The sequence below is a fragment of the Augochlora pura genome, chromosome 11, assembly GCF_028453695.1.
Source record: "Augochlora pura isolate Apur16 chromosome 11, APUR_v2.2.1, whole genome shotgun sequence".
Lineage (NCBI taxonomy): Eukaryota > Metazoa > Arthropoda > Insecta > Hymenoptera > Halictidae > Augochlora > Augochlora pura.
In genome coordinates, this window is record NC_135782.1 from 6,445,871 (window position 1) to 6,466,212 (window position 20,342).

Below are 20,342 nucleotides of genomic sequence, written 5' to 3' on the forward strand. Positions count from 1 at the left end.
GGGTGAACCAAGGGAGCCGAGGAGACGTCGAAGGTGCTTCGACCACCTTCGCGCCGGTGTTCACCGTTAATGTACGAATCCACTTAGCCGCGTCCCGCCCTGTCTGATTAGATTAATTTTAAGGAGGCCCGACCTGGCCGGCTTGCACTTGTTCCTGTCGGCGACTACTGTTTATGGCTGCGCCAACGCCAGCCTCTCGATCGATTTTTACGAGAGATCCGCGCTCGTGGTTCCGCGCGCTCCTTAAGTCCCGTGCGCAAGTCGGGTCTGATTAACTTCGAACGAACGATTCTTGTTCCTTCATTCATAATCTCGAACAGACACATTGTCGTGTCTTCGAATTTACAGTGAATATTAATATTAATATTGATGTACAATAAATATCAATATCAATGTATACTAAAATATATACAAACGATACGCTTGCAAACTTTATAATTTTGTATAAGTTCATAGAAATTCGTATTGAAATTTGAAAATGAATACCTTAGCTTTTAAATTCGTTACATATTCATATATAATTTTTAATCTTATTACGAAGTGCTATAATTTTATTTATATATCACAGATGGATACATCAATTTTATATTCTTATATTATTTCCTGTAAATTCATCTACAATTCAAAACAAGAACTCAACGATATCGATTTATTAACCTAAAAAGATCCTACGATAAAGATCGCGATATGTTTGCATCCGCGAGCATTGTAATATTGCAATATCGCAATGTTTGGTATCGGCCAAGGTCCGTTAAAGTAGAAATTCGGTCGAAATCTCGCGGGCAAGCGGACACGTTCCCCGATAAGAAACAATATGCCCTGGCGGCAGAAGGGGGGGTGTCACGTTTCAAAAATTGATTCCGCCGTGAAATAGAAACGCGGCATCTGGCTCTCGCGCGAATTACAATAGCGATTCCCGGATGGCGTAGTCTTTATAGCCGGCGCCAATTTTCCTAAGAAAGCCGGCCCCGCGTTCGCGTTCGGTGCTTGCACGGTAAATGGTAAATGGCGGACACGTGGGCTGACTCGTGGAACACGAACGTGCCACGTAACGACAGGATTTCGACGCCCACGACGCCCGGTTCGGATTAAAACTGTGCCCCTAATGCAGCTCTAGACGGTGCACCGAAACCTGCAGTGGCTCGCAGGTACTTCACGTTCTATCGGTTGTCGCCCAAAAATCTGTTTCCTTCTCCTGGTTACATTTTTACGCGACGGTCGATTTTTGCCCCCGATATTAGGAGAGTCTTGCTTTCGACAGAGATGTTTGATAATAACGTGTTTTATTTAAGTTGAAACGGAATTTTGTATTGCTCGACATTAATATTTTATTATATTTAACTGTATTTAACAATAATTAATCATAGTGTTACGGGTGTAGAAATTAATTTTTAATGATAGTTTAAATAGAAATTTTGAGTTATGTAATACGATAATAATATTGACAATAATTACATTTTTATAAACATTGGCGAGGGAGTTAAGTATGTTCAATTTATATATCTATTTTCTTTTCTATTTCGATACTAAAGTATGTTGCTCTAATTAAGAAGCCCATACAGAAATGTGCAAGGAAAATCTTTCATTATATCGTTCATTCATACGATCACCTGTATTTAATAAATTTCTACAGATATAAATGCATAATAATCCGCAGACTTCTCATCGCTCATTAATTAATTATTACTTAATTCATCCTCTGGATTCAATAGCAACGTAATTCGCGATCTGGTTTCAATTACATTACGAATCGCAAACTTCATTCGCTTACATCGTAATCCATATTCTTAATTAAATTATTCTTAATTAATAATCCACCCGCATCGCAATCAAAGTTACGAATTACATCGTAATCCGACGGAACGTAGATCCGAATTACCGATTACGTTTCGATCGAATAACAAAGTGATTAAATTACTTCGTAAATTCTAAGCCCCCGGGTAATTCAATAGCAATTCCGAGCAACTCCGTTGGGGGAAGTTCGTCCAGGAAATTCCGTGCAGGGTTCCGTCGCGAAGCATTTCGAAGAACTCGGCACCGGCCTTCCCTGTCGGGCCTTAGTTCCGCGGACGTACTAATTTGCCCGGGTTGTTGTATTTAATGTAACTGTAATGGCCTTAATGTTCCTTGGTTCGACGGCCACGTAGGACGGGGCCGCGGTATCGATCTAGCCGATCTAGCCGAGACGGACCGGTAACTTTCCGTCTGGCCGGTAATAATCGCCGGTAGTATATCTATTTCCATGGTAATTCTCGGCCGGCGCGATAACACCGAACAGACTTGGGCCGGGGGAGCGTACCGTGAATATTACGCGTACGAACTGCAATTTCAGATATATCTCCGCGCTCCATTGCACGCGCCGCGCACGACGGCCGCCGTGCTGCCGCCGCCGCCGCCGCCGCCGTCAGGTGAACGGGCCACCGGAGTCCCTGAATTAATTGGTCCGTGAACGCCGACGCAATCCGATTCGGTACAACGGAAAAACCAGGACGTGTCGTGTACTCGTCTATTTCACTCATTAAAACGGCCCAGTCTACTTTCATTCATCCCAGATACTAGAACGATTAGATCCGATCCATAAAACAACTTCGACCGGCGAACACGTTCAAGCGCATTGCTCAGGGAACGCTCTCTTGATTTACGTGCGTAGAGAATTTTAAATGCTTGCCTGTTCGGTGTTTTTTAATTTATTTTTTTTTTTGGACGTGTTAAGGTACATTGATCTTCGATAATGGATTTAACATCGAAGAGATTAATTGATAGACTTTGGAAATACTTTGTGTTTTATAGTTTGGTTATTCGGATTTATTACCTTTCGAATTTATTTCTGTAGGAATAAGATAGAAAAATATGAAGCAGTAAATTTATATATTTCTATAGAAATTAATTCTTATTGGAGTAACAAGAAAAATTTATATTTGAACATATTTGGATTCGAATAAAATCTTATTTGGACGAATGGTTATCGAGATAAATTTTTATAATATCGAAATATCGTCTTTCTATTCAGATTATATTCATACTATAAATCATATGAAGTTCATGACAGTAGTAAAATTAGCTATAATAGAAAAAAAAGATTACGTCAATCATACTTAATCCTGTTACTAAAAATCGTACAAATTATATTATATTTAATATTATATTAATATTAAAAACTGCATAAAGATCGTGGTAAATCAAATGATTTAACCGACGCGACAATCTCATCCCCTTTGAGCATGCATTTCCCAAAGCCCCCTTCCATATCCATTAACCTCTCTGCCGTGTTCCAGCGCGATAGTGTTTCAATGATTCGATGTAATCGTCAGAAATTGAACGGCGATCTCCGGGTCGAAACGGACCCAGGTCAGAACATCAAAGCATCGGAACGAGCAGTTCGTCCCGTATCCTCGACGAGGATGATTCAACCATGGACCAGTGAAATCGAGTTCTGGTTCCTGTGAGAGTTCGGATGAAAATAGAGCCAGCCACCTATCCTCGGATACCTGTGCACGGTGGTCCCTCGGAGCGATCTCAGCAGACTAGACCCCAGCAGAAGTGAAATTAGTGTCCTATTCTCCGTGGTTCGAACGCTGCGAGAGCGAGTGAATGAGTAAGAGAGAGAGAGAGAGGAACGGCTTGGTCGTCGTCGTGTCGGCGAATAAACAGTGGGCGTGCAAACGGGTACTTTACGAGCCGAATGCAAGAACACGGGCCGCCGTGAATTGCGATCGTTCGGCGGGGTGCATGCCTTTCGAATTACACGGCGATTCACCGAGCCCGGAGCCCCGGCTAAAATGGTTACTAATTACGGCCGGGAAAAGCACCCGGGGGCTCTCCACGCGAGTACGGAAAATCGAAGCGTCGGCGTGTCACGGCCGCCACCGTGGCCGCGGCGGAACACGCGCCGATTTCGTTTGCTCTCGTTTCACGGAACAACGTCGTCGTTGATTTCCCGAACTTGCTCGGCTTTGTCGCGCGAAATCGTTGCTCGTTAAGTGTTATCCGAGGGAAGCTGGAGCGGCCCGAGACGCGGAAGCCGTCGCGCGAGCGGGACTCGGGGATACACTCCGACGCTTTATCAAGGCTCGAGATTATACCGTTCAGACTGATCTTAGTGCCGTTATTGTCTTCCACGGTCTGTCTTCGTCGCGCTCCGATCGCGCTACTTTGTGGCGAACCGAGTAGCTTGGGCTGTTCTAGAGGCGATTCCGTCGAGCGAGTTCCGAATTAAGAAATTGGGGTCGAGATTCTGTACCGAGTTCTAGTGCCGGATAAGCTACGATCTCAGGCATTCTGACATCCATCTTTCGAGTACGGGGGGAGTCCACTTGTAAACGGTGTTGGGCGAAGATCGTTTCATTGAGGAATAACAATTAAGAATATAACTTTGTGAATGATGGATGACTAAGTTTATTCGAATGAGAATAAATTTATTTTTTGTTATTTGTGAGTAATGGGTAACTATATTTATAAATATAGAATGAATAATATTATACTAATCGTACGAAAAGGGATCGTGCGAAAGAGATTAGGAAACTCGCGTCCGTCGATCTTCCGATGAACAGAAGGACGTTTACGGGAAACCGCCGGCAGATGAAGTGTCAAATTACGTCTTTCATTCAACACGTAATCGGATAGCATTGTCCGCGATCCAGCCATAAACGCGTCCGTATCGAGGTGGTATCATCGTCAAGGCGACCGAGGTCAATCAATTCGCCGGAGAATGCCGGCCGGTCGATGCAAATGGGAACAGTCGAATGCCCGAAAACAATATCCAGAACGTTGTTCAGCTTCAGCTGATTCCATTCCGGGCAATCGATCAGTCGGTATTCTATGTGGAGCAAGAGTCCCGTGTAACAGCTGAAGCAGCAGCTCGCGCTCGCCGTGAAATTCCATCGAGTCGCGCGGTTTCGGGGGGGTTGGGCTTCTCGGGGTCCTCTCGCGTGCCCTCCGAAAGCTGAATATTAACGCGCGCGGGGTTGCAACCGGCGCATCCCCGTATTCTTGTTATTCCCCGCGAGCACGGAAACAACACGACCCGAAAGTATTGATCGGACTCTCTTGACACAAATATGGAACTACCGTTACTCTCACGCCCGGTCGTGGGCGGAACCAGAACAAATGGAAAAGAAACAGAGGAACCGACAATGAGACGCGGAAAAAAAACCGAGAATCTATTTCGCGACGGTGTTTTACCGCCGTTCGCGAGCCCGGTCGTATCAAATGTCAAATGTCGTACGGAAAGCTGGGTTCTATTTAGAAAAGGGCAAGAGTCGTTCGGTTAACGAATGGCGAATGCAATTTTTATTCGTTTATCGGTGAGCGACGTTACTAACGAATTATTCTCGCATCTGAAACGTCAGAGCAAAAATTGCCCAAGATAAAGCTACGATATTTATAGAAACAAAAAAGACAATCCTTTCAAGGCAACTCTAACATAACCGATTAGCAGGATAATCGCACTTCCTAAGCTTCCTTTGAATTATTTTTAACGACCGGCTAATAGCGCTAACAGCATTGCCATCGACCTTTGACCCGCCGGAATCGGAACCGCGGCGAAACGGAACGGGCCACTTGGGCACGGCAAAGGCACGCGCTCAAATATTTTGTTTATCCGATAGAAAAGTGCTTCCCGCGAGACTAACGGACTAATGAATACCGCGGCTGCCCTCTCTGTCTCCGTCGCACCCATCGGCGCTCTCTCTCTCTCTACGATTCCTTACCCCATCGCCGTTAATTAAGGCGGTGCAGACGCGGAAAAGGCTCCTCGCGTATGGAGGCCCCGCGCGGCCATTTCCCTTTGATCCGCCAGCTGTAATTGAATTCTTTCTACCGGCGTAGCGCAGCCATTTTATCTCCTCGCCTTTTTAAATATTACTGGCCGCGAAGGTCTGGGCTACCCGTTGCCCGAGCATAATACCGGGCCGCCGCGAAATTTTCATGCGGCAGGGCGAGAAAGGGGCGCTGCTGCTTGCTTGCCTTCCGCAAAGCCAAAGCTACACGCGCCGCGATCATTTCGCGCTCCTCGTTTTTTCTCTAGCCTCCCTGTCCTTTTTCAACGGGGAATGATTTTTACGGATCCTCTGCCGCCGAGTCGGGAATGTTGCTAGCGATCTCGGGAATGCATCACTTGCCCCGGGAAGAATAATACCGGCCCTTTGTGGGACATTCTTTAGCATGTCTTTTTCGAGGTCTCTGAGCTTTATTGCTAGTGTTATATGTATTAATTTCTTTTTTATTTAATTCTTTGTATTAATAATTCTAGCAAGAGTGGAGCAGTATTAATTATAATTGTAATTATTAGTTGAACAACTTGATTTCAATAGTAGAATTATTAAAACGACTGGTTCAATATTTCTTTAGCTTGTTGAAATCGTAAAAATATTTCTCTGAAAGAATTTACAATATTTTTCTATCGCATTAATTATTCGAAGCGTTGCAATTTAGGTTAATCAACGTTCCTAGAACGTCCGTCAACAATTAAAGGGAGCAGTATCCTCGCAAGAATTAGTAGACACAGCGAGTGGGTGCCTCGTCGCTTTCCTTTTTATTCGCTTTGACAAATGTTTGCGACTGTGTAGTAGAGAATGCCCGAGTTCATTTAGCCCTTTAGTCATTCATTATCGCGCTACATTGTGGACTTAAGGGTGTCCGGGACAATGAATTACTTTTTCTAGAATTTTTATTGCAACCGAAGTGGCTGTAATTTAAAGTTTTTTGATTTGTGAGTTCGAGCTACCCTCTTGGTCCCTTTGTCCTTGCCCACTGCCCCCACCCCCCTCCCCCCGGCACTCCTAGGATTAATTCCGCACTTGGAAATGCCGTGCCACGGTGTCGTGCATAACTTCAGGCGGCACTCGCATTTTCAAATGTCTCTCAGTTTCACGAGGCTACATTTGTTTTACGCGTATGCAGAATTTCGAGGAGATCTGCTGACTCTCTGCCGAGGAATCGTGGAAGACAATTAAGAATATACCGTTCGGACAAGAACGATTTGAAGTACAAGTATTAAATATGTATGAAGCGTAATATTCGTTTTTTACTGTAACATTTAATAAAAATACATAAATACAATTTTAGTACCTCTAAAGAATAATATAATATAATTGAATTAAACAGTACATCCTCAAATTCTAATATAAAATAAAGTGAACGCTGCAGATTACTGTTGCAAAACCGCTGAAAATTAGCAAACGCCATTCAACAAGACAATAAATAAACGCAACATAAAACACGTGAAAAGATGCAATTATCCAATAGATTGCACTGCAACTCGTCCAAATTCAGCCTTGCCCAGGATTGATAAATAAAGCGAAGCAAATTGAAACCGGAGTGGCCCTTGATACCTCTAACGACCGCAAAGGGTGAAGGGTCGGTGATACAATCCACCTTGCGGACTAAATATGATTCAGGCGAGTGGCCCGCTCCCGAAACATTCGACAACGTGGGTGGCGCCGAAGTTACGCACCGCGCCGTATTTTACGGAAGGTTGCCGGCCGAATAGGTGGCGCGTCCTCTATCCATCCATCCGGCATCCACCTTTGGTATACCTCTGGCCACTTTATACGCGAGGTACACCCTACCGCGCAGCGATGAAACACGAGTCCCGGTGAATTACAACGTTGTCCCGCATGGAAGCCGCCTTGTGATACATATTGGCCCGAGGTACATACTCTCTGACCAACCTCCGAGCGACCAAGAGTTACGAGGGACACACGGGGGCTCGCTCGGGCCTTCGGTCCGAGGAGCGACGGAGACGAAAGGGATACTGTTCGCACGGGAAAGACGGAGAGACAGAGAGAAAGAGAGAGAGAGAGAGAGGGAGCCGGGTGAAAGCCAGAGAGACCGGTCCGTTTATTCATAAAGCAGATTTCAAAGGACAGGAAGTAACCGTGAAGAGTAGCGCTGAAGAACTGCTGCTCCTCTCACGGGGAATACAATACCCACTGTGTTAAGGGTGATATTAATCCGTTTGAGGCTGACGTGGCACCTGAAGTTGGGGCCCTGGACGAAGCCACCGCGGCATCTTTTCTGATCCACGCTCTGGATATGGTGGAACTAGAACGCGACAGGGTTGCGCTTGTCGTGTGTGTGCGGCGTAATCAGAATTTGAATGATTTTTGATGATACAGAAGAATATTTATGGATTAGCAAGTAAAGATTAAGCTTTCTTCGTATATCATAATAATAATATTGGAAAATTTAGTTGAACATGACTGTTATTATTTTTCTAAATTGATGCAGAATTTTATTGTCTTCTTTTTGAAAGCTAGGGATGAAAATTGCCAAGACCTTGTTATTAGTATATTGCAGATGCAAAAGAAAAATTGTCTATATTAACTGCAAGATGCATCTGCTCAACAGAGATTAAATTCCTTCCTTAACAAATTTAACGAACTGGATATAATACAATACTATCTTTACATTATTTAAAAGCTTCGTATACGTATCTACATTCTCCAAAACCGTATCTTGCACCAGACTACCCCATTAATCCCAGAATCATCACGACCCTTGCTTCAAGCAACGAAACACGTGTCAGACATTGTTGCGACCAATTTTTGGAAACATTCGTCAGGATCAGAGGCGGTCGCGACTCGTCGCCCTCGTTGGTTTGAATTTGCAGCGGTTGCCGTTGTGGGCCGACAAGTGTCGCGACCCTGTAGGACAGCGTCACGACGGTGTCGAGAGGAACGAAGGGGTTAATTCAGCGTACGAAAAAAAAAAAAACAGAGTACGCGCGAAAATGTCTGAAAAACCGGTCGGCGGAGCGAGCGTGGTGCCGGCAGCGCGCTGCCGTTATTAGCGGTTCAAAGTGACACGGGAGCGAACGTCTCTTGGGGAGGGACGCTGACAAATGTTTACAACCCTGACAACGAGGGAATGACGAAAGCGGCGCAGGGGCGAAACGAAAGAAGACTGGAGAGAATCGCGAGAGACGGTCCCCAAAGGTGCGTCGTTAACCGCGCGAAGAGCAGCTTAATCTGACCACAGTCTGTTTCATTAGCGGTCGCGTCGTTGTTAATCCCGAACTGCTGGGGTTGGGCGAGAGTGAGCGAGGTCGGCAAGTTGATGCGCAGAGAAACACCAGTTTTAGAGAGGAGTGGGCGGAGGGGTGGGTCGGCGGAGGATGGGGTTGCGGCTCCTGGCAAAAGGACAGACGGTATCGCGGCGCAACGGGGAAACAAAGCTCCCTCTATATCAGTTTGCGTTACCTGAGATGAAATTGCTTCGGTCGTCCGGGGGCGCGGCTAACCGAACCGGGCTGGATAAAACGAGAAAATAAATCTCGCCTGTCCAAGTTCGGCAAAGTGCCACCTCGCGCCACCCTGATCCCTTGCTCCCGACTATTTACAACCGATACACCTGCGCTTCCAGGCCGGACGCGGATTATTATCTTGACTAATAAGCTCGTTACACCTTGAGCGAACGTTGCCGTTGACGGCTCGCGAAGAGGATTTTATTAACACGCTTTAATCAACTTTCTTCATTTCACACTAAACTTATGATTTTTTCATTCACGATTGTTCAGATTGAAAAAGTATATTTGTGAGATATTTGTTCGGCATGTATTACTTGAATGTTGAAATAACGCGCGTTAAATAGTAGAATAAATGTCTTATCGTTTCTAGTGCTCCCTTAATTCTAGCACCAACGTAATCATTATTTTCTAGAATTATTTTAATAAGTCAGAAACAATATAACCAAACCCTTAAATTCTTGTGAAGTCACCATTGTTTCGACTAGTCATTGCTACATATTTAAACTCGCTGTAAGATATACCATGAAATAAATTATTCAAAATTTTATCTTAGGCACCAGTCTAGTAGCTGACGTTGACAGGGTTGTCCTCCCTTAACAGAAAATACCGTCAAACCGACGTTTACGAGTCTACTAAAACATTTTCCCCGAACTCTTCCAAAGTCTACTAACTGCGACCAGTAGAGTAACACGGTGTTTGTAAATCGTGTAAACAGGTTTCGGCTGGACTTCCCGAGCGGCGGTATCAGGGCTGACGCCGTTTCACCTCGAAACTTACTAAAAAGCAATTCTGTTGGCCGTCGAGATTCGTGGACCGGGTAGACGGTCGCAACCAGTGAAAGAGAGAGAGAAGAGCGGAGGGGTGGTTTTCTGACCAACTGCGTGCTCGCGTAACTTATGCAGTGACGAACGAGGCCAGAGTCCGCGGGACTGGGCACAGTTTCAAATTCTTGCCGCCGTTCCTTGGACGAAATTTAAGCCAAGGGAACGACCGGAGGAGAGTTTGTAACAGATGTGCCGCTTAGTTTGCCTCGGGAGCAGCACACCCCCCCTCTTTTCTTGTCTTAGGTGCGGTTTGCAAGAATCGTCGCGATTCTTCCGACGACTCTTTTCCTACGCTCGTAAGATAAATCCACAGAGAGAAAGAGAGTGAGAGAGAGAGAACGGGCGCGGAACGAACGCCGAGAATTTATATTGTGCCCGGTAAGCGCCTGCGGATTTAATTTTCTTTTAATAAGCAACGGACACGTTCAGCGAACTGTGCCACTTACGAACACCGGTTATAGGTAGGGGTTATAGGAGAGCATCGTTCTCCTAATGAAAACGGGCGAACTGCTTTCGACTTCAAACCATTTTTATTGCATTCTGCAATCTTTGAAAATTATTACATTATGTTACCGTTATGTTATTATATTAATCAAATGAATATTCATTTATTCGAACAATTCTTCGTTTGTGCTGCAAATATATATTGCTTGAATAGACTTGTAAAATTATTTGAATAATTATCGATGGATTTGTTTTACATGAATCTTTTGTAGTCGAAGAAAAGTTATTTAGCTACGCGTCGATGATCTAGTTCTCTAAAAATGAAAATGTAATTTAACCCGTAACGAAAATTCTCCCTCTGATTGGACGATCAGAGAGACGTTCGCCCTGCTCTTCCCGGAGCTTATCAATCCCCAAAGGAAATTATGCACGCATTATGCGCGAAGATCGCGGCGAATCTTGCCCGTTAACCGTCGCCGGGGTGAGAAAACGAGGCGAAGCTAAACCGTTTCGCTGAAACCCACAAATCCAACTGTCGCGTGGGCCCGACACGATAAATTTCCGTGAGGGACGCAGCTAAAGATCGACCGGCTGCTCTGATAATATAGGTGCGAAGAACCGCAAATCCAACTCCCGGCCGAAACTGACGCGATAAATTCACGTTTATCTGTCGTATAAGGGACAATCAGTCGCGCTGGTCTCTCGGTGAAATAGGAGCGCGGCTCGCGTCGAGCCTCTTTCGGCTTTGAGGCAGTTTAATAACTTCGGTATTCTCAATTACCGAGCTGAAGGGATGACCAAAGCCGACCTACGTCGTTCCGCCAAACGAATGTTTTTTCGCGATAATACCCACCGGCCACCGGATTTTGCCGAACGAATTTTCTGCCCGCGTTCGTTCTCCTTTTTCGAAGACGCATTGCAACGGCGTGTCCTTCGGGCAATTTTTTCCTCGGCAATTTCGGACCGCTTTGTCTCCGCGAAATAAATGAATTATCAGAGGACATGATTACTGGGAGATTTGTAGGAGATTCGGCTATTTGTTCCGTGAAATTGGAAGTTGATTTTCTAGGTATTAGCGGGTTGTGTTGTTAGGTAGTTTCATAAAAGTAGAATTTGATATCTGGATAAATAAACGAGGTAAAGATGTATAATTTTAATGTGTTACGAGATTATTAGAAATCTGTTGCGATTCATAAAAGCATCATATTAAAGGATAAGTGATGATGTTGCCATCATCTTGCTTCGAAGTTCCCTTGAATAAGTTAGTCCTTCTATAAACCTTGATGACACTATACAAATTTAAATCAAATAAAGGACCCTATGATATTATGTATTCAAACACTAGTTTCCAAAGTTTCATTTCACTAAAAATTAATCAATTAATTTCTCGTATTTCCTTTCCATTTATTATATTACTATATTGACAATCTATTATCACATATAGTGAAGTCTATACAAAGTTGTTATAGTCAAAATTATTTATAATTTTATTATCAATTCTTTCTAACATATTCTATATCCCGTAATCCTTTTAGACACATAAAATAACCCGAGCAAATTAAAATTAATCATCCTCCAACCCTCGCCATTCGACTATCAAAGGAATAGAGACAGTCCACGAACAATTGTCCCCGACTGTGTCCAAAAGTCAAAGACCTCCCCCAGCATCCATAGTCATGCGGCAAGTTGCCGCGGCATTCAGCGCGGTTATCGAAGCAAAAATTTGTCCTCGCCGCGAATCGAGCGGAGCGCGGCGCGGCGTTCAGCCTCTAAATACGTCGAAGTTGTCTCGTCGCGTTGGCGAGAGAGGTGGCTGGCGAAGCGAGATAGGGCCGGCCAACATACCCGTGAATGGAGCACAACGGCGAGCCGTCTTGGAGACCGCGAAGTTCGAAACTGTGTCGATTCCCGTGATGCATTCATTCGGTGCCGCCACGTGTCACGCCGGTCGGACAGCTGGGCGAGGCGGTCTTGTTATGCAAGCGCGTCCCGCATCGGGAGAGGGTGGGTGTGTGGTGTATATGCGCGGAGGTTCGCGAAAGGGGATGTTCGATGCATCGGTAGATGCCGCGGCGTCCGACCCATTTTCCCCAACAATGCCCCGACCCGTTTATTATTAGATGCGCAGTCGGAGATACAAGCCGCCTGTCGGACGAGCAACGCCGGGACGCGCCGGAATAAAGAGGACACGCGAGCCATTCGTATCGCGTGCGAACACTCTGTCCGATACACTCGCGGACAAAATGATAACGCTCGCTCATTATCTTCAATTAATAGGAAATAGCGTGGGAATTTTATTTTCAAAGATAGAAAAGACGAGAGAGGAAAGAGTTTTCCTTTCGTTCTAAAATAGAGAAATAAGTGACTTTTGACGTCGAAATGGCTGTAATAATTACAAATTGCTTGCATAATAAGTATTATGATTTAAAAATACATTCATACCGTTTAGTTCGGTTTAAAAATAGTTACACCGTTTTCAAGTAATTTTAATCGGTTGTCACTGTAAACCATTTACTTTTAAAATAACTCTAGTATCTAAATTCTAATTAGTCACAATTTATCAGAATTCACAGAATATCGCAAGTATATTTTTTATGTACAAAGAAAAGACAAAATAAAATGAAGATACTAAATAGAGCAAATTACCATTGCGTCAAAGTGTATAATTACTATAAACGCTATACAGTATCAAATGGATGATAATATGGCTTATGAAGAATGTTACAGGATTATTGCCATTTCACCTCGCAATGAACATGAATAACGTCGCAGCCGCGAACGTGTCCAAGATAGCATTCGCTATCATTTTGTCCGGGACTGTAGCCGGCTAGCTGGCTGGCTTCCTTGCTCTTGTCCTGCAGCCTCCGCAGCCTTCGCTCCTGTTTCTGCCGCGGAACACAGAGGGCCGCAGATGCAACGGATCGCGTTCTACCCGGCTGACTGCGTGATTTCAATGATTCAGGAACAAGCTGGCGTGCAGCAGCGCGCGCGGGACCAGTAGCTATTCATTTTCCGATTCGATTCGCGATTAGAACGTGCCTCGAGTCTCGACGGCACGCGGACCTGCAAGGTTGAAGGGGCTCGGCGCCGTTCGAGCCTCTCGGCCGCCATTGTTGCTGCGAATCTTTCGAACGCTCGAGACTGTTACTTCCTTCCTTCCTTCCGTCCTTCCTCCTCCCTCTCTTCACCTCCTCGAGAGCCCGCCTTCGTTCGCCGCCGATAGAGATCCTTTGATAACACGGGTATTCAGAGTGGACTAGTTACGAAACTTGGTTATCGGTCTCCGCTCTTCTCGGGTCACTGGTTCCAACCGAGGAATCGATAGCGAGGAATTTTGAAACGATCGGACTTTACCGGCGTCTGCACCTGCCGACGAGTGCGACGACCCGGGCAAAAACGCAAAATAACATTGTTCGTGGAGAAATATTTCCGAGACCTTAACTCGTGAGTTGGCAAATTTCTTTTTTGAATTATCGATGGGAAAAGTTATGTAACCTTTAGACATTTTACTAAATAAATTTAGTTTTATCACAAGATGGCGCATACTTAACACCTAGCCAACCGAATGGGAAGATTTTTCTGTTTTTAATTAATTTGTTTAATCATTTCTTAATTTCATTACGATTTCCACGGTGCACGAATGCTGAAGTAATCGATGCTATTTAAGTTTGCCCTGACATTTTCATTTAATCGAATAAAATACTGTAATTTTATGAAATTCTTAAGCTTTTCGACGCGGTCGTTTATAAGGTTAATTATGTAAGGTCTCTGAAATAACATTATTAATGCTGGTTACTGGCACCGTCAACCAGGAATATCAAATATCAAAGTATCGTACATGCCTTTTAAATTGTATGCAGTCAGATATTTAAGAAAAAATTCCGTCCACGAAGAGTTAAAATAGCAAAGAAGATCAAATAAATTACTAAATTAATACGAGTTGATAATATCAAATAAATATAACAAAAGAACTGACTTAAATCACTCTTGCTCTAAACGGATCCCATAGATATGCAAGACGTGCAACTCTAGAAAGAAACTGCAACGCGAAGTATCAATACCCGCTACCATGAAAAATCGTACACCTACACGGCGATAAAATATAATCGAAATTCTATCAGATTCCAATGCAAGAAATTACGCAATCGGATTGAAACGTTACTCGGCCGCGGCCTGCAATAAAATACAACCGGAATCCCAGCTAAACAGCAACGGAATTCCGCTGGAATTCCAATGGGATGAATTACACCGGGCCAACGGCGGATCCATATTCCGCCGAAAGTTCAATCAACCAGAAGCGGAATTCCAAGTGAACGTCAAAGGAATCTTAACAGAAATTCCCGTCAGTAAATTACTCGATTCCGATGGAGGTGATCGCCGGGCGAGACTTTCGCGGAAGCTTTTTTTAATCGGACATGGAACCAGGAGATCTGATCTTTCTATAGTAAATAACACTAAGACTAATCTAACCTAGGCTTAACTGTCGCGTGAGTTACACTTGAGCTGGATCTAAGGTAGATCTAACTCAGACTCGAGAGCTGTAAATTAAAAAATTCAAAGCTCTCGGATTTTTAATACGGGAGGATAGATAAGTATGGAAATACTGACTACTTTTATGGTTCTGTTCTTAGTAATGGTTCTTCTTAACTAGGATTATAGCTCTCGAGTATGCAATTCATTTCAGCAATGCTATTATGATATGGTAGGAACAGTACAGTATAAATTCCTGAGAGATCTGTATCCTTAGGAGGTAATGAAATCATGTCTCTTCTTTCGCATAACTACGGCATACCTTCTTCTAAGCCTGTTATACACGGAGCGGAGCCATTTTATCTTCAAATTCGAGGGCTCCGCTACGGAGACAACGACGATCAATTTTTAATAACTCCGCTACGGAATTCTCTTGTACAAAGGGTTAATAATAACGATGACAATTATAATAATAATCTCAGTTAAGTTCAAATGGTTACTATGATCCGAATTTAACGCGATTCGCGTCCGCGATGTTTGGCCGGAACAGCGCTGGAATCCGAGCAAAGGGAAATGGCGGAAGTCGCGGAACCGGTCGGAAATTCACCGTCGAAAGACCGTTAAGCACGTTCGCGTGCATTATGCATCCGTAGGAGCGCGACTTCGCAGCTGCGCGTGGCTGGATCCACAGGAGCCCCGGCTCCTCCGGTGTTTACCGAGAACGGATTCGCAAGGACGAGAGGGGGTGGCACGGAAACGGAAGGGGGCTAAACCGTGGGCAAACACGTTCGTTCGACGGAAAAGTATGTCATAAGCGAGATTCCGTTTGAGTTTGTTAGGCATCCCCCGCCCGCCGCGGAAACCGGCTCTTCCGCGCGGAAATTCTTAAAATGCACGGTACGCTGCACTCACCCTTCGGGGCGCGCCGTGTACACCTGCGCTTCTCTGTGCCGCTCCACTCTCTCTTTCTCGCGTCTTCGGATTCCGCCTCTCTAACGCCGAGATTCCGAGCTGGCCACGCTACCTGGAAACAAACGGGAACGCGGTTAACCACCGCCGGTTGAAATATTGCCTTTTGATACTTTCGCGGAGATCCCCGGCGAAAACGGGGGATGAAACTACGCCCGATGCTTTCCACCGCGGGCTACGTTTATACAGACGGTGTTCCCGGATTCCTGAGGTTCCGCGGAATACAAGTTTTACGGCGGGACTTTGACGAAGGATCTCCCTCTTTCGCCCGCGGTTATGGTTGCATGCGCGATGCTTACTCGTTTCGGCGGTGCTATTAGGTCCGCGGATTGGTTAGCGAACGCTCGTTGGACGGTTTTATTAGGTTCGCGCCGAAAGAATTTGTCGAAACTGTCGGCGCTTCGCTGCTTGGTTTTAGGCGAAACAAGATTTATTTCACTTAGCTGCAAGACGCAGGGGTAGTTTACTTTGATTTTATTTCATCGAGTTGTATGTAGGTAATTTATATTATATTTAGGTGATTTATATGTATCTCATTTATTTACATGGACTTCTGGATTTATCTTAATGTTTCTGCAAAGTGTTTGATCTGGTTGCAAAAAGCAGGGACAGGCCATTTATTTTTTAACAGTTTTGGACTGCGGATTTTAATGCAAAATATTTTCTGAGTTGATTGCAAGATGAAGGATCTACATAGAAATTTCCTTTTTTCCAATATTTTTAAATTCTTGAAATGTTTTTACCGATTGCAATTTCATCTACTCATTTTTGTCACATATGCACAAAATTCACAGTCCAATAATAATATATCGACATTGTTTGAACGTTCAAATCCTCCTTTTGCTTCAAGTTGCACTTATTTAATTTTCACGTCACTTTGACGACACAAATATCAAATAATACAGCATTTTTCGAATTTGTAAATACTGTTGCATTATTTCCATTGCATTAGCACAGTTACATTTTTATTTCCCATAAAATTCACAGTCTAGCAGGCATGCTTCAAACACCGTAAAAGAATTGGTTAAAATGCAATTTCAGAGATACCAAATGATTCCTGATGCATCAATTGAAATCTCCAATAGCACTTTAAATGCTTCTTGGCTAAAGTGTTCGTTTATAAGAGTCTGTCAAACAGCTTCGATTAAAGTTGAAAGGCGTTTCAGTATTTCTGCATTCCGCTTTAAATATTTACTTCTTTGAAAGTCGTTTGCATAAATCGGTAGTGCGACGATCAAATCTACATACGCTAACCATGTTCAAACTGAAGTTAAATTATTACTTTAACGATCGGTTATTCAGCCGCAAACATTCTTACATTGTCATAATACGAGCATTGAACAATATTTATTTTATTAGAAGCTCCTATCTAAACGAAAGCATTCTCGCTCGTGTAGTGGAGACTCCGTTTCTTGTTAGACGCTGGAGGGTTGATTCCACCCCTTTCGACTAAATGTTTCATTAAAGCTAAAACATCCGAACCGGAGCTCCGGCACCGTAAAAAATTAATTTATTTGTGTCTAACGTTCGGCTTCTTATTAAACTTTAAGGTCGGACATTTCCGCCAGCTAGCAAACGTTTCATTAAAGTCGGAATAGTCCGGTTGCGACGGTTCTCCCTGCACGAAAGAAATTTGCCTGCGTCTTTAAAATCTGACTTCTTATTAAACTAAGAAGCCGGCCCTTCTCTCTCTCTCTCTCTCTCCTATCTCGCACCGAAACGAATGTCGCCGGAATTAGAATCTTCCTTAGAACTTTTGCCTCCGGAAAAGCGAAGAGACCTCGCGTCTTTAACCCTCGTGCTGGCACCTGTTCGCTGTGTAAATCCATTAACAATTTTGTTGCTCCCCACGCTCCTGATCTGAAGGTTAGATTCTAAAATCTGCGATCAATTGTGCTGAGACCCCCATTTTCGAATACCTTCGTTTATTCGAATAAGAAATGTATTTTATATATTTTAATATATTTTGAATACCTTCGTGTATTTGCAGCTTTTATTCGAAGATTATAAACATTTCTTCGAATAATACTAGACTCTAATCAACCAAAGCATAGACTGAGAGAGAGAGAGAGAGAGAGGGGGGGAGAGACTCTGGACCGAATCTCGAGGTCTGAAGAACCCGGGAGTGAGAGGAACCCCCCGCGGCCCACTCGACGAAACAATTGCCTCCAATTTCGCCATCGAACGAATCCACGTCGTCATAGATCACGGCCAGACAAATGCAATATAGAGTGTCGAGCGGACGGCCGGGAGGGTTCGAAGAGAGGAGATGAAGAAGGATCCTCTATCCTCCGCAGCCGGAATCCTCGCGGAGCCTCTCTTGCACCACGTCGAAGATCGGCGTCGCTCGCCGAGCCACGTGTTCAACGAGCTGGCTAATCGAAACCGCTTCCCGAGCTAACCACTTAAGTCGAGAGAAAGAGAGAGCACGACAGAGAGAGAGAGAGGTGGAGAGAGAGAGAGAGAGAGAGAGAGAGAGAGATCAGAGAGAGCAAAGAACGGATAGTAGAGAAAGAGAGAGCGCACAGTAGAGAAAGATAAAGATAGAGTACACAGCAGAGAAAGAGAAAGATAGAATGCACGGCAGAGAAAGAGAGAAAGGAGAGAGTAGAGAGAGAGAGAGAGAGAGAGAGAGAGAGAGAGAGAGAGAAAGGGGAGAGCAAGGCGAGGATACCCATCATCTGCCCTCGTTTTCTCCGTTCGCGCTCCTCCACGCCTACCTTCGGCTATTATTCTTCCGCAAGGATCGACCATCGAGTGTCCTTTCGACGGCGTGTTGCATTCTGCTAGGCCAAGTTGCTTCATTCGCAACGCAGACAGGAAGCACTGATTTTCCGAAGGTTCTTTCCAACGCTATTGTCGGACTAGTAGCCATTGAAACGCTTCACAACGTTGGGGTGATGTATTTCACACCTCGCTTCCCGATCATCAGAGACGACCCAGAGAATTATGTTCTCGTCCACGAATAATACATTTGAATTGCTAATGTCGCAATTATTAACTTATCATAAAAAATATATATTTTACATACATATTTACATACTTATAAATTTTGATGATGTAGACGTTCTTATAATAACTTTCAAACTGTTAACCCTTTGCACTTGAGTGGTGACTCTGAGGCGCCATTGAGATTGTTAAAACACGTTCAAAGATTATTTTTCATAGTAATTATTTTTATAGAAAGTATAATTTCGTATACATGAAATGAATTTTGTTATATAAAATGGAGATACTAGAAGCTAGAAAAACTGTTTTAGATTTCGAGTTGGTATTGCTCCGAGTGCAAAGGGTTCAAACGTTTTCATATTATTCAAATTGCAAATATTTTCCTATTATTCAAATTCTAAACGTTTTTATGATATCCAAGCTGTTAACGTTTTCATGATATTCAAGCTGTTAACGTTTTCATAATATTCAAACTGTGAACATTTCCATATTATTCAAAGTGGATACGGTTTCACGCTGCTGCGAATAATACTGTTATTTGTATGATATTCGAACTGCAAAAATATTCATAATAATCTAACTATGAACGTTTTAAAAATCTGCAAACTGTAACTGATGACATAATTTTCAAATTATATATACGTTTCCATAATGTTCAAAGTGTAAACGTTTTCATGCCGCTCGGAAAGTGCAAACGTTACCATGTTACTTTAAATTATAAACGATCTCAAGCTGCTTTGAAACTGCAACCAGGGGCTTTCGTGTCTCATACATTTTTCAGTGGATAATAGTTTTTAAGCGTCTGGAAATATTCATGCAACGTCTTGAAACATATCAGCCTTTCCCAAAATACGAAATAATAAATTACTCGTGCAATTAATTAACTGACGTTTTAATAAAATGAAACATTGAATTACCTTCTGCAAATATAAATATGAATTGAATATTACTTACTATTATTAATTATTTTATATTTATATATTCCTAATATATGTGTTATATTAATTGAATATTTGTTATTTAAAATAAAATTTGCTGAACTGTATGCGCAGCAAATTATGCACGACTTATTGGCGCCAGACGATTCGCGTGGAACGGGAAGACGTGCGCTCGGAGCGATCCGAACAGTAAAACATCGCCGATCGTGTTCCCATTCGTCGGAAATAAATTTCAGTTGACGAGCGGCAGGCTGCCGTTCGCGTCTCGGCCCGGATACCGTCCAACGCTCGTCACACGCGTTCCCGCGAGTGATTAATTAAAGGAACGCCGGAGGAAGTCCGATTCGGCAGAAAAAACGGGTCACCACACCCTGTCTTCCCGGGCTGGAACTTGAAAATTCATCGGGCCGTGACTGCGACCGGTTGCACGCTCCGATGAGAATTGTATCGGGGGAGACAAGGCCTCCTTTTCTTTTTTTATCAAGCCCGCAGGGCGAGGGC

The 20,342-nt window shown here is 43.8% G+C and overlaps 1 protein-coding gene across 3 annotated transcripts in view; it reads right to left on the reverse strand.

Annotated features, from left to right (window-relative positions):
* LOC144476876 (uncharacterized) overlaps positions 1–20,342 on the reverse strand; it is a 97,847-nt gene that overhangs the window by 50,109 nt on the left and 27,396 nt on the right. For all 3 annotated transcript variants that reach the window (XM_078194188.1, XM_078194187.1, XM_078194186.1), the window contains exon 2: positions 15,898–16,009. The gene's annotated coding sequence lies outside the window, so the exon portion shown is untranslated. The remainder of the gene's footprint in view (positions 1–15,897; positions 16,010–20,342) is intronic.